Source organism: Brachycentrus maculatus, unplaced genomic scaffold (assembly GCF_059751285.1).
Source record: "Brachycentrus maculatus isolate JH-2025_06_01 unplaced genomic scaffold, ASM5975128v1 h1tg000109l, whole genome shotgun sequence".
NCBI lineage: Eukaryota > Metazoa > Arthropoda > Insecta > Trichoptera > Brachycentridae > Brachycentrus > Brachycentrus maculatus.
This window is the reverse complement of record NW_028280862.1, coordinates 310506-325763: the sequence shown is the minus strand read 5'-3', so window position 1 is coordinate 325763 and position 15258 is coordinate 310506.

Sequence of the window (15258 nt, the reverse complement as noted above, 5' to 3'; positions counted from 1 at the left end):
ATATCTTACCAACTTAATATTGCCCTGAAAAAATCCCAAAGGATTTTAAACTTGGAAGTATAATATATTGACTTGTTAAAAATGACTTACTGCATCGATGTTTACTTTCTTGCCAAGCAAAAGTGACTTGAATTTAACAGAATCCTGAACATTTTTTGTTTTCTTAGTTGATTACTTTCTCCTGTATGACTACGATATTATAAAGTTTCAACGTTTTCAGTCGTAGTTTAAAATGTCATATTTTTGTGGGTTTAAAAGGAAATTCAACTATTAGTTTAAAAGTGAGTATTTTACTCAGGCTTTTTTAAATAACAGTGATTATTAAGGGATTATTTAGAGTAAACGTTTTTGCCAGTAGGTATACCCACGATATATAGAAGAAGATAAAAATAACCCTGTACCTTTCAACAATCCTTTTGTTTTCAAAACAATATATTTATTTCAAAGAAAAACTTACATTTCAATACAAAAACGGTTTTTTAAAACAAATACGTTAAATATAACCTGGGTCTAAACAAAATTAACTTGTTATTTAACTTGAAAATCAACTTGATATATATATTTGTGTTTTCATTATTTGCAAAAATACTTGAACTTCATACTATTTCTGTGAGTCATTATTAGAAATAGGTTTCAAATTGTGGTACAGTGGGTTGGAACCCAGAAACTCAGACTCAAGAGTCCGCGACGCTAACCACGGGACCACAACCCGACACATGATGACATGATAATAATCTCGAAAAATGATCGATCAATCGGTAATTCATTGTAGTCGACAGAACTTGTAGTCAGTGGATTTCTAGATTTCCACCCTTAAAATGTATACATTTGTTTTTTCAGAGCAATAAAAAATAGTCACCCCATGCCACAGCGCAATCCATCATCCCTCGTAATGCTCTTGGGGTAAGAATAATGGAAAAACATTCCGCAAATGGACATATCCTCATACATTTTCTACCCGACTTGCGGCTAGCTCAAATTAAATTGATAGTTATAACGAAACACTATTTGTTCGTTTTTAATCATTTAATATATTTACATTTTTATTTATAACATAAGACATTTGAATCATTTATACATATGGGGAACTTTTATATTTCGATTCGCTGTGCCTCTCCATAAAAGAGACTGTGCTCTTGTGCCTGGAGAGGGACTTACACTCGTGGTTTAATGTTATATAATAAAAGATATAATTGTCTTTTTTTGTAAATTTTTTCAAGATTTAAATATATAGAGCTTTAATTTTTTCTTAAGTATTTTTATATCATCTATTTTTCTTATTGCTTTAGGGAGTTTGTTGAAATGTTTGATTGCCAAATATTTGAAGTTTTGCTGAAATTGCTTGGTGTTGCATTTTGGATTAGAAAAATCGTTTGAGAATCTCGATGATAAACTTTTTGTTAAATTTAAATAGTTGTCACCCTTTTAGTATTTGAAACATTGTGGTTTTTTAATAAATGGATTCTATATTTGGGACTTGAATTTTTTTTTTAAATAATTTTGTTGGATATTTGTTTTATTTTTTTAAAGAACTTTAATTATGGTTTTCTGTACTATTATCACTGAGTTCAGTATGTTGTTGTATGAGCCTCCCCATGCAATAATGCCATACTGTAGTAGTGAGTGAAGTAGTCAGTTGTTCATTCGTTTACGTATTTATCGAATCTTGAAAGATGAAAATAGACTGATCCCTCAGACGAATGTGTGACAAAACGAAGTGTGATAGATGTTCAAATGGAGATGATATAAAGAAAGAGTGTAAGGCTGAGAGATAATTTTCATTTCATTTTTTGACATCTCAACATAGATGAAGAAGAATATGGGAGTATGGGGATTTACGGGGATTAAGACCATCATAGTCTGGTTTAAGTGATGACTTAAACTAAATTGGATATAATTCAGATTTGTGAATAAGTATTTATGGTATGGACACACTAAAATTGTTGTTGATAATTTTTATGTTGTGAATTCAAGAAAGATTTATTTTCTATTGGTCTGGGAGATTGTGATGTATTTTTCACATCTACGTTCCCTATCCTTACTGTCCTACCTGCAGACAAGTCTTTAAAAGTTATACTTTAAGGGTTATTCCTTTGAAAATATGGTTTTGGTTCAAACCATACTTAAGGCTGAGATCTTGAACGTTCAAATACAGAACGCGATCGGCCGCGCTTAGGTCTGGATGTCTTTCTTTTCTCAATAAGATTTTTTTCAGACCACCAAAGAGATGGATTGACAGCTGGGAATCGACATCGCAGGAGGCTAATCCCTCTTAAAAACAGGCCACAAAGCCTACACCAAGAATAAGTTTTTAATATTAAATAGTTTTAAAAAATAAATTATGTGCATCAAAAACGTTTACATACGAATTTCTTAAAAAATCTGAGTGCTTTTTGTCAGTATCGATTTGGCGTTTTAACACTTATGTTTTACTACACCGCTAGTAATTATGCAAGAGAATATGTTTTAGCATATGTGGATACATTTGACTTGGACATGTGTAAGAAGATGTATGTCCCAGTTTCATCTCCCGTCCATTTGAAGCTAGCAATGCATAAACCGATGTTCAGAATGACGTTAAAAACTGCATAATGGTAGTTTGCAGTAATTTGCGCCTGCGAGCTGCAACCTGCATAGCACGGATGCTATGCAGAACACTGACTTTAAAAGATTAGGCGCCTAAAGTCTAAAGTCTGAAAATTTTTCGTTTTAGTTTTTTTTAATACTGTCGAACTTCCATATCACGAAGTTCATTTGAGAATTTCATCCATCATTGCAAGACTCGTGATGGATAAATTACATACCAAATTTCTTTGATAATGTTTGTATGGTAAAATTGTATAAATCTAAATATTTATTTTATAATCGAAAATTTTAATGCATATTAATTTTTATTTTTCTACTCCAAAATGCAACACCAAGCAATTTCAGCAAAACTTCAAATATTTGTCAATCAAACATTTCAATAAACTCCCTAAAGAAATAAAAAATATATGATATAAAAATACTTAAGAAAAAAATTAAAGCTCTATACATTTAAATCTTGAAAAAATATACAAAAAAAAACTATAATATTTTTTAGTATATAACATTAAACCACTGGTGTAAGTCCCTCTCCAAGCACAAGAGCACAGTCTCTTTTATGGAAAGGCACAGCGAATCGAAATACAAAAGTTCTCCATATGTATAAATGATTCAAATGTATTATGTTATAAATAAAAATGTAAATATATTAAATAAAAAAATAAAAGTTATACTTAATATGTTTCATGTATGTTTAATATGCTTCAACATGCAAAGAGATATTTAAAAGGTATTTTTTTTATTTGGTATAAAATTGATTTGTAATCAGTTCGTATGTATTTATTTTTTTATTTTTTAAATTTTCCGTAACAAATAAATTAATCTACAATAAATTTTAAATTATAAATTTTCTGCATTCCGCATAGGGTGTAAAAATCTATCATTAAAACAATTTTATGGGGTTACAGGTTTCAATAGAAACCCCTAAGATCCTACTTTATTTAATAATTTTTCAAAATTATGAAATTCTCAATATTTTGAGGGTTCAAATTATGGATTTGTTCCACATAGCAGCTCATTATATCAAGTTTTCATTATTTTTTTTGACAATCAGTTTGTACATCTATCTATCCATTATTTATTTAAGTTTTACTTCTTCTTCCTTTTGTAGATCCTAGGGATCTGTTTGTGCCTCCGCTTGTAGCTCTTGGGATGTTGACTCCCAGCTGTCTTTCCATCTTTTTGGAGGTCTGCCTGGGGGTCTGCGTCCTTCAGGGATTCCTTGAAGGGTATTAATTACATTCCCTTACCAAAAACTTCCACACGTACACCATATGAAAGTATGATTAAAAAAATATGATTTAAATATATTAATATATTATTGGATTAAAACCAATATTTTTAGCTTTTCCACTTTATTTTCATTTGACCAGCGACCGGGTTTCGTCGTTACCGACATTATCAGACTGGTGTCGGTAACGACGAAACCCGGTCGCTGGTCAAATAAAAATAAAGTGGAAAAGCTATAAATATTGGTTTTAATCTAATAATATATTAAAAATGCAATTCCATCACGAAGTGTCAGTGGATAATATAAATCTATTAAATATATTATTTACAAACTCCTAAATGTTATTTTTAATGTAATGAACTATGAGTATTTTAATGTTTTAGAATTTAATAAACCCTGATTATGACAAGGTTTTTGTCGAAACCGGTTGGTTAAAATGTACAAATAATAAAAAAAGTGATTAAAACAAAGTTGTTTAATTTTATAAATATTTAAACACACTCAAAATGTTACAAATGAGTCGAGTCCCTATTTTAAATGTCCATGTACCCACATGCCAGAGGCGCGGTGAATATTATTTTTTAAACGCAACACTGAAGCAATCCAAATTGAAATTCCTTTAAAGACGAATGTTGCTATATATTAAAACGGGAGAGTTAAGCCATCAAACCGAGCTAAATCCAAAAAAATAATAATTAATATTTTCGTATTAATTCAACACCACTTAAAGCCATGCTACATATCGCTCACTTCTTTCTAGAACGTCATAAATCAAAATACTTGATTTTTTAGGAGGACGATTTTAAAGTTTAAAAATATAATACAATGTATTAAAAATAAATATCAAGCCACTTGTTGAACTTTTTACTGTACAACAGATCTTTTTAGGTAAAACCAGAATGTTTTTCTCCATTTGAAAAATATTTAGTATATTTAAAAAAAAATTAAACAATACCTTTTTTTCAAAATGTAAAAAACAACACTTTCTGCCCTGTAGCGGGTAAATATTGAGTTAAAAATATGCCACTTTTGCTGGAATATAGAACATTTTTTGGGCATTCCGAAAACATGCACAACTGAAAATTGTCAATTTTTGATTTATGACGTTCTTGAAAGGAGTGAGTGATATGAGAGAGTTATAAATCTAAAATATATAACGTGCTGGAAAATATTATTATTATTATTAAACCATATCCGCTCCCTATGTGGAGCATATGGAGTCCACAAACTGCAAAGGCTTTTCTGTCGGCTGCCAGCTCCCGTGCATCCTCCCAAGTCAGGTCCGTGTCCCAAAGTTCTAACGAGAACTGCCGACAAATTGTCAGCAGTGGTCGGGAACCTGATGCTTTGTAAAAGAGGCAAGCATGATGGCAGCTCTCAGGAGGCATGCGGAGTACATGGCCAAGTCAACTGAATCGCCTTTTCTTGACGACAGTTGTAACCAAGATTTGCTGCGTCCTACGCCTTATCTCTTCATTCCTAGCAAAGTCAAACTACCGCACGCCTAAAATTCTCCGCAAGACACCTATTCTCAAAGCTTAGTACACGGCTGCTCTGGGCCCTTGTAAGGTGCCATGTTTCACAGCCGTATAAGAGAAAAAGAGCAATGCAAGCATTGTATAGGTAGAAAATATAATAAAATATTTTTTTCCTTGTTTTTAATCTAATATACACGACAAATTCTTTTTTTCAAAGTAGGCAACAAAAGGTAGTTAAAATCTAATATAACATAAAGATAGAAAAGAGATTGTTACGAAAATAATCCAAAAACTGAGGCATATTGGTGTAATTTTGTAAATAATGTGATGAAATAAAAAATCATAATAATAAAACTAGTAATTATATTTCCACCAGGTTTATTCGAGACAAATAAAATAAAATTATATAATTTGTTTTAAATTTAAGACGAAAACACATATTAAGTGCAAATTATGCTCTTAAAAACGCATTTTTTTGTTAAAATACAGAAAACACAAAACTAATTCACTTACTGCCATCTATGGGTGTAGTTCAGAAACTCACCCACCCTCCGACACCTCAAACCACTGCTAACCTAGGACATTCACCCGGCGCAAATAATGTAAAAATTAAGCATTTTTTTATCATAAATTTAAAAAAATGTTCATAACATGTAAATAGTTTTATTTCCAGGTTAATTGGGATTTTACAGGATCAAAAAATATTGACGACAGTCAAATAAATTCATTAAATTGCCAAGACTTTCAGGGCTCCTGAAATTATGATGAAAGAACAATAATCATTTATGCTTTTTTGCTTTCAAATTTTCAGGAACTTTTAGTGGCTCAAAATAATATACATATATTGAATACGTAGTTGTTTACATCTGAAATTAAAAATTATATTATAAGTATTGAAACAATTTATGGAAAATTAATTCGCATTATTTTGAATGAATATAGAGATGTTTTTAGAGTCGTTTATACGGAGGTCTGGGTATTTACGGGGCTAACGACCGTCTTAGGCTCGTTTAAGTGATCACTTAACACACGTGTAACATTTACCAATTCTACTCATGATTGAAAACCACACTACTCAAATTCTTGGAATTTCTATATACATACATGATCCAATTTTGAAACACTGTGCTTGAATCCCTAGAATTTAACTAGATACATCTATTGGTCAGACATTGTGAACTAGTATTTGGACACACTCCAAATGCATATATATACATATTTATGATATAATTCCCATGTTGCTTTGCATGTGAGTTCACGGCAGTATCTACGGTTGATTGTTTTAATGGTTGATTCATAGGTTTTAAACATTTTCATTACTTTAAAGGCATTTAAAACGTGCTTTTTATTACATATTTTACATTTATCCAGACTGAGCCATAGTAAACCTGACCGGATACAGATAGTAAAAATAAATAAACCATTTTCTCATAACGGATATCACTTTTCACAATGCGAAATATAAAAATATTTCTTTATATGTATGTACGCCATATTTTCCATTCAAACTTACACTATTATAAACTTTCTAAGAGCCTTAAGCATTCCTGTACAAAGTTTGGTCATTTATTTGAAAAGTGCTTAAAATTTATTGGTGAAAAGAGACATCTATCTTTATGACATACAAATTACAAATTAAAACTTATTGTAGTGAAAAAACTATATGCTAAAACAATTCTTACATATGCATTGAAGAATTACTCACACATAACACAAGAAAACACCTCCCAGCAAAGCACACGCATAACAATTAATACATTATTTGGTGACGTACAAGATATAAGACACAGAAATACTTCAAACACCATACCAATTTTAAACAAAAAATTCATAATTATAATACACGAGGACATAACAAAATACATGTGGAGCCGATAAATACTACTAAATTTGGAGTAAGGTCCTTAAAATATATTGCATATACCCAAATTAACCAGCTGCCTGACATATATAAAATAGAACCCGTTCGGGGATCCAAAATAAATGAAAAAGTCATCAAAATGAAATATTTACATCCCACCAATAGATGTCTCTAGTGAAGTTCTAGTGATTCAAGAACAAGGTTTCTAAATTGGTTCATATATATAGAACTTCCAAGAATTTGAGTAGTGTGGTTGTCAATAATGGGTAGAATTGGTGAATGTTACACGTGTGTAAAGTGATCACTTAAACCAGCCGATGACGGTCGTCAGCCCCGTAAATGCCCAGACTTCCATATTCTTCTTCATCTTTGATGAGATGTTAAAAAATAAAATGAAAAAGTACTTTATGGAAAGATATATATGTAGTGATTAGTCATATTTTCTTATTTTGTTTTTACCTTATGTTTTTTTTTATATCTTCTCATTTGTTATATTTTCTCATTTTTTTATTTTTTCATTTGTTTTATTTAAATATGCTTCTTACCTTATGTTTTTCTCATTTATTTCTTTTAAATATGCCTATTTATTATATATGGCAAAATTGCCATAACTAAGCGAAACAACTTGGTGAGGCGTTCTAATCTCTCTGCCTACCTTTGCAAACAAGCGGCGTGATGTACATATCGCTCACTCCTTTCAAGAACGTCATAAATAAAAAAAACTTGATTTTTCAGGAGAACGTTTTTAAAGTTTGAAAATATAATACAATGTATTAAAAACGAATATCAAGCCACTTAATGAACTTTTTACTGTGCAACAGATCTTTTTAGGTAAAACCTGAAGGTTTTCGCTACATTTCAAAAATATTTAGTACATTTAAAAAAATAATTTAACAATACGTTTTCTTCGAAATGCAAAAACAACACTTTCTGCCCTGTAGCGGGTAAATGTGAAGTTAAAAATATGCCTCTTTTGCTGGGATATAGTACATTTTCTGGGCATTCCGAAAACATGCACAACTGAAAATTGACGATTTTTGATTTATGACGTTCTTGAAAGGAGTGAGCGATATATAAAAGAAACAAACAAAAAATCGTTTGCAACTCATGAAAAAGTTCCAACTAAAATAGTAAGTTCACAAAATTTCAAAATTACGAAAAAGTCATTTTTGCTTAGGGGATAAAATCACATGAAAATGGTCGGGAACATTTTCTCCCTACAGTTCCGGTTTGCGTCTTTGCTATATTTATATTATTTAAAAATCCGCTAGGGGTGAATTCTCTGTCCAGTTCTCAGGCAATTTATAAAAAGTGATCCAATTTTATTTGTGTGTTTTCTGAGTTTAGTGGATATTTTTACTTTGTGGCGTATTTTGATGACTAGGCTTTTCGAAATTTAGACGGAGTTGAGACGGATGTAATGTTCGGTATGGAACTGTGTTCCCAGGTATGTTAGAAGGGGAAAAGTGTATGAAAAATTCTCAAATTAAAAGGGTTTCGATATTGCTTCAAGCGAGATGACTCGTTTTTATACTCTGTTCATTCTAAATGTTGTTTTAATACGTTTAAAAGAAATATTGTTGAAATTTGACTATTTGTTAAAAAAAAATTGTCCGCCTCCGTTGTGTAATGGTCAGCACGCTCGGCTACCATACTGGAGGTCCCGGGTTCGATTCCCAGGGGGGGGGTCAAATAAATATAGGTAATTTTTTCACTTTAATATTTATTCAATATAACCCAGGACTGGTACCTGAAGCGGAGGGCTGATCACCTTTCCTTCATGTGTTAATGATCAAGATAACACTGCGTTTATATGATGCAGTGCCCTATGCACCATAGGGTGCGGATAAGGGTTTGGAGTGAGTGATAAAAAATTTATTATTTATAAAAACATGTAATATAAGTTTATTATATAGTTATACTTTTATGTACATGACAGTTTGTTTTTATTTTTTGATTACTTAAGTGAAAACCTGTAATTGGAATTGATTTTTTTTTAAATTTTATTATATTATGTTATTTCTGTAAATATTCTGTTTTTTTTTCAATAAATAAATTAATAAGCGGTTAATATATTTTGACATTATAATTTTCTGAGTGTGTTCAAAAACTTGATATCAAATCTGTATTATCTCCAATTAGGAGTCATTTTATACTATTTTTATTAATTTTCACTTTTTTAATATGATAATAATAATATTTTTACATTAGTAAATGTAGTAAGAAAATTATTTTAGTACTATCGAGACTCTTGCTAAATTTCAAGCTGAATGAAAATTATTACAATACAACACAATTTATTTTTATTAAGTTTAAATAAGTTTTTTTTGTACTGACAGGCTTAAAAATTTTCAAAGTACTCGAAGAAATAGTACTATTATATAATTATTTCAATAAACTTATATGTGCGTGTATGTGTGTTAAAAGTATAATATTTTATTTATATACAATATATAGGAATAATCAGCGGGTATGTACAAGAAATTTATTCGATTCCCAAGGGGGGTAAAATAAATATAAGTGATTTTTTCACTGTCATATTTATTCATATTACCTTGGACTGGTACCTGAAGCGGAGGGCTGATCACCTTACCTTCATGTGTAAACGATCAAGATAACACTGCGTTTATATGATGCAGTGCCCTTTGCACCATTGGGGTGCGGATAAGGGTTTTATTATTATTATTATTATGTACAAGAAAATGCAAGAATGTGGAAGAGGCAAGAGGAAGAGGAATCGAAGTGTCTAGCTAGTGAATTATATCATAATAATGAATTTTAAAAATGCTTTTCTTTGTGTTTTTTTTTGTTTTTATCTCCCGTTTCTTCTTTATTATACAATAATAATTAATTCTTAAAATTCAAATTGTTATTTCATTTAGATGAATAAAAAATACAATGAACGAAAATTTTTTGTATGAAATGAAATAATTCTCAATTCATTTACCATTCAACAAATATTTGCATTAGCATCCTAGAAAAAAATACCTTATTATAAAAGTGATTTTTTCTGCACACAATAGTGTCTATAAAATAAACGTTTATTAAAAGTATCAATTATTTATTTTTTCGTAATTCGTTTAAAAATAGCAAACTTTGCGATTTTTTAACGAATTTCGAAAAGATATAATGCAAATTTCTCAAGTTTTTTAAATCATTCATTTATTAAAACCCTTATCCACACCCAATGGTACATGCGGCATTGCGTAATATAAACGCTGTGTTATCATGATCGTTAACACATGGAGAAAAGATGATCAGCCTTCCGCTTCAAGCATGAGTCCAGAGTAATATTGAATAAATATTGTGTTAAAAAAAAACTTATGTATTCTAGAAGGTGTTTTTTTTACAATAAATTATGGATTCATTATTTTTGTCAAGTAAATGGCTAACTTTACAACATTTCAATCCATTTCATAAAGATATCATAAAAAATTATCAGCTTTTTGAATAATGTTACCAAGTCGGGTTGTGGTGCCTTGGTTAGTGTCACGGACTCTTAAGTCAGTTCTTGGTTCAAACCCACTCTACCACAATTTAATAGAAAGAGTATGAAATTGAAATATTTGTGAAAATAATAAAAATACATTTCTCTTTATTAAAAAAAATAATAAAAAACTTTTTCGATTTCCCATTTTCCCGCTGGACAGCCTATAGTGCCGTCATCCGCCGTCTGCCCTGTCGCCATGGCAACCCTCTGATCGCCACGCCCCTCCCCCCTCCCCCTCACGGAGGGTATAAAACGGCCACCCCTGGAGGGCACATCTCAGAGCGCCCGTGCTACCCGTCGGGAGAGCGTGCTCTGTGACGTCGTGTTTTTCGCGCGTTCGATCTTCACCACTTCCCAGCAATCAATCGATTCTGCAGCCGTAAACACATTCCCATCCAGCGCTTCCAATATCCCCTAAAATACCATAAAAAATATTTTAAAAATTCAAAAATATTTATCAAAATTCACCTTCATAATTATACCTCGCCTGAAAACATCCCTAATGCAATTTTACCGCGGGTACGTTTCACCCCTCTGCTTTTAATGCGTTCGCATTTTTCACGGCACATATTTTCCTCCCTTTAATTATTGAAGAAACGCTTAAATTAAATTTTCCGTATGCTACACTTTAAAATGCATCCTTCTCCACTCAGAGGTATGTCTGCACACTTGACTATCTTGAAAATTTTATCTTGTCAAAGGAAAATTCACTCTTTCGTTTTTAAATTTTATCTCGCTTTTTTAAAATCAGATTTTCAATAATAATTTTACAACGTTTAAAAATATTTAGATAAATTTAAAACATTTATTTTTACGTTTTAATTTTCGTTAAAATATCGGGAAAATAGTGTTTTCTCAGCATTTATTTAACGATAGAATTATTTGAAAATTTCATCTTAAAAATAATCATTTAAAAAATATGTTTTTGACTTTAAATTATTTAAAAAATATATTTTTTTATAATAATTTAGTATGAAATTAATCTAGTAATTTATAAACATTTATTTTCTTTTTAACGTAAAAATAGACATACTTGTCATTTAAATCACGTTATTTTATGGAATAAATGATGTTCTGAAAACATTTTATCTTGTATTTTATGCTCATAAAGTTTTTTTTAACTTTAAAAAATATTAACATATTTGTCGTTTAAAACATATTATCTTAGGAATTTATTCTTAAACTTATCAAGTAATTTAAGAATATTTAGTTTGTTTTTTAACTTAAAAAAATAAATACGTGTTTTTCATTTCAATCTCGAATTAAGGTTTAAATAAATGTTTCTATTTAATAACATTCCGATCTTTATTTCAACTTAAAAAATAAATTAACATATTTGTCATTTAAATCGTATTGTTTTATGAATTTATTTTTAAATAATTCTATCAATTTAAGAGAATACAGTTTATTGTTTAACTTTAAAAAAATGTATCCATATTTGTAAAATTAAAGCCACAAATTTACCCATTTTCAAAACCTTTTAAGCGTCATTTTTCTACTTTAAAAATGATTAAATCGTCCCGAAATGAGCATCGCGTTTATATTTCTCATATTTCGCATAATTTCGTAAAGTGCGGAGTAATTCTACGTTCAGGGCGGTCGGGGGTGGGTTCAGAGGGGGTTGATCCGCCTTTTCCACCCTCCCCTGTAGCCAGCATCCCCCGCTCTGCCTCTACTGCCCTTCCCTTCGCTCCCGACTGTAATACGGTGTACGGTTTATCGATTCGCCTACAGACAGCCGGAGGACCAAGTCTTGTGCGCCGCTCAGGTGAGTACAAAATGTTTCATTTATTACATTATTTATTTATAAACACATTGAGCTAAGTTATTACATATGAAATACTTTAATATGCGCTGTTTAAATAGAAAATGTTATTAAAAATAACATAATGTCCAAAATCGACTCAAGAAATATGTTTTTACTACCTTAAAATACGATATCTTGCAAAATATTTATATTATATTCGCAACGATACGAGTATTATCACTTTTTTGTATGATTTTTTTTAGCAAAAAGTGATAAACTAAATTATTCATGTAAAATTTTCTCCAAATTCTCAGAAAATATGGATGAAAATACCATTAAATTAATACTTTTTAATTAACATGTTTTTAGTATCTTTGAATACAAAATATTTATATTTTTGAAAATACTTTCACTTTATTGTTTGTATTTGAAACGAAAAACCGTTAAATAAATTATTATTGTTAAATATTAATCAAATTTGATTTTAAATTGTAAAAATATGGTTCAGAAATAATATGTCAATAAACGTTGTTACAAACAACGCAATTTTAATACAAAATACTTAATACGTTAAAATATACATGCTTATTGACTTCATTGGAAAATATTGTAATTTAATACGTATTTAAATATCTTAAATACCTTTAAAATAAAGGAGTATGTTTTTACTAACTTAGAATATTTTAATGCGTGTTAATTGTTAACGAAAACGTGTAAAAATTATTTAAGAATTTCATCAAATTTTCCCTTTTGTTTAAAAAAATATGGCTAATAATTTCATGGTGATAAATTTTACATAAAAATACGTCAATTGCTAGAAAATACTAAATTAGTCAAAATATACACGCATATTAATTTCATTACAAATTATATTGTTTTTAAATTCGTATTAAAATGTCTTTAAAATACCCTTTAATTAATCAAATATTTTTTTTACCACGTTATAATACTTTATTATTCTAAATATTTATATTTTTCACGATATTATTACTTTTTTTTGAGAATTTTTTAACGATAAAGTGTTTTTATCAATTTTTACTATAAAAATTATCAAATACACTTTTAAATTGAAAAAATATGGTTTAAAAACATTTTGCTACTAAAAGATTTTGACTCAAAAATTTATTTAAAAATGTCTAAAAATTCTCTTAAATTAATCGAATATATTTCTACCATCTTATTATGCACTTTGTTAAAAAATGTTTATATTTTTAACGATATTATCACTTTATGGAGTATTTTTTAATAAAAAAGTGTAAAAATCAATAATTCATGTAAAAATTCTACAAATTTCCTTTTTGTTCGTAAAAATATGGTTAAAAATATTTACAACATTTTAAGTGCGTCTAAATACTTATTCACAAATCTGGATTAATCCAATCCATTCCAAGACTTTCATATTCTTCTTCATCTATGTTAAGATTTCAAAAGATAATATGTTTAAAAATATTATGATGATTTTACATTACTTTACCACAAAATAAGTCGTTTGCTAAAAAAAAATTAAAAAGTCTAAATGTACACGCATATAATAATATTATAGATTGTATTTTAACTCGTACAAAAATCTATTTAAAATTTATCTAACATGTTTTTAATACTTTAAAATACTCCATAAGAATAATATTCTGTGTTGAGATGTCAAAAAAATATGAAAAATAACTCCTAATTGGAGATAATCCAGATTTGCGAACAAGTATTTGGACACACTCAAAATGTTGTAGACATATTATCATAAAAATTCGATTCGTCACATGAAAAAACCACATTTATCTAAGAAGGAAGTACGTCAAAGGTTTTTTATGGTGTTTGATACCCTTGCCATTTGGAAATGCCATTCCGGGTAGACATCCCCCGTTCTATTGTTACTCCCAAAGCAAATGGCATCGAAATGTCAAACTACCCCATTACACTGTTGGCCAGCAGGTACGTTATAGCAGGTACCGGCTCTACCAGAGCGAAGCATTGTGTTACTAAAACAGTTAGTCACTGTATAACACACACAAGCATTCATATAAGTGTACGTATATGTATATATATGTATATATATATATATATATATATATATATATATATATATATATATATATATATATATATATATATATATATATATATACATATAAAACCGGACTGCCGGACCGTTAAATCACGGGGATATATATATATATATATATATATATATATATATATATATATATATATATATACATATAAAACCGGACTGCCGGACCGTTAAATCACGGGTAAGGCCCAAGCGGCTTAAGAAAACGTAAAATGTTCAGGAGGACCATTTAAGTCACTTTTGCTTGGCAAGAGAATAAACATCAATGCAGTTAGTCATTTTTAACAAGTCAATATATTATACTTCCAAGTTTTAAAATCCTTTGGGATTTTTTTAGGGCAATATCAAGCTAGTAAGATATCAATCTCCTGTATGACTGTATGTAGTTGAGTTAATAAAGAAAGACAGTTTCTAAAAAAAGTAGTCAGGAAATGTGCAGAGAATACTTGGAGAAGTATATATGGGAGAGTAGGACTAAGAGTCTACATAGCATGTGTGACTAGAAGCTAGGACTGGATGCCAGGGTTAGGGATGAAGAAATCAGCAGGAACAAAAAAATCAAGCTTAAAAAGATCACTTCATATTTTGAAACAATTTTAAATGTGATGTCGAATTGATTAAAAATTTTGGTTACTAATAAATATAACTAATTTCATATATAAATACTAATATTATAATATTGTGTGTGTATCTGTGAGGCGAATTTGATTACTAATAGAAGAAGACCAATGAAAACTTGGCATGATAGTATATATAATGATAATGATAATAAATATTTTTATAAATCTGACCACTATCAAGTA